The sequence below is a fragment of the Myotis brandtii genome, unplaced genomic scaffold, assembly GCF_000412655.1.
Source record: "Myotis brandtii unplaced genomic scaffold, ASM41265v1 scaffold44, whole genome shotgun sequence".
Taxonomy (NCBI): domain Eukaryota; kingdom Metazoa; phylum Chordata; class Mammalia; order Chiroptera; family Vespertilionidae; genus Myotis; species Myotis brandtii.
In genome coordinates, this window is record NW_005366833.1 from 2,462,414 (window position 1) to 2,462,938 (window position 525).

A 525-nucleotide genomic window follows, 5' to 3' on the forward strand; every position below is an offset into this window, starting at 1 on the left:
TCTCCCCGCTGAAGCCCTTCCCCTTCTCCAGCGAACGCCACCATCGCCGCCCGGGTGTGCGCGGGTCCTGTTTGTGACAGTAAGGCAGAAGAGGATTATCCGGATCATGGCCTCCCGGCCCGAAGCCACAGTCTCTCTCCCTGGCCCCAGAGCGCCCCTAGCACCCGGACAGTTGCGGGCGACCTACGCCCGCGATTCCCGCGGCTCAAGCTGCAGGAAGACTCAAAGCAAAAGAAGACAAACCCGGGGAGGGAGAGGGCAGGGTAAGTGAGCCCCGCGGGCACCTCTGACCTCCTTCGGTGCCTCCTCCCTCCTTCCCAGCTGTGCCGCCCGGGCCAGACACCCCGAACTTCAACGCCCGAGCCCGCGCCGTCGCCAGGTATCAGGAGCAGGAACGCCCGCAGAGCCTCGGGCACAGCGCCCTGGCAGCCCTTTTCCCTAAAGGCCTGACTACCGGTCAGCATTCCTATCCCCGGGCGCCCGAGGGAACGCGCAAAGTGGAGGTGACACCTCCGATCCGGCACG

At 66.5% G+C, this 525-nt stretch overlaps 1 protein-coding gene across 1 annotated transcript in view; it reads right to left on the reverse strand.

The window, feature by feature from the left end:
• Positions 1–525, reverse strand: part of LOC106727513 (probable global transcription activator SNF2L2) — a 46,758-nt gene that overhangs the window by 45,192 nt on the left and 1,041 nt on the right. The gene's annotated exons all lie outside the window — the stretch shown is intronic.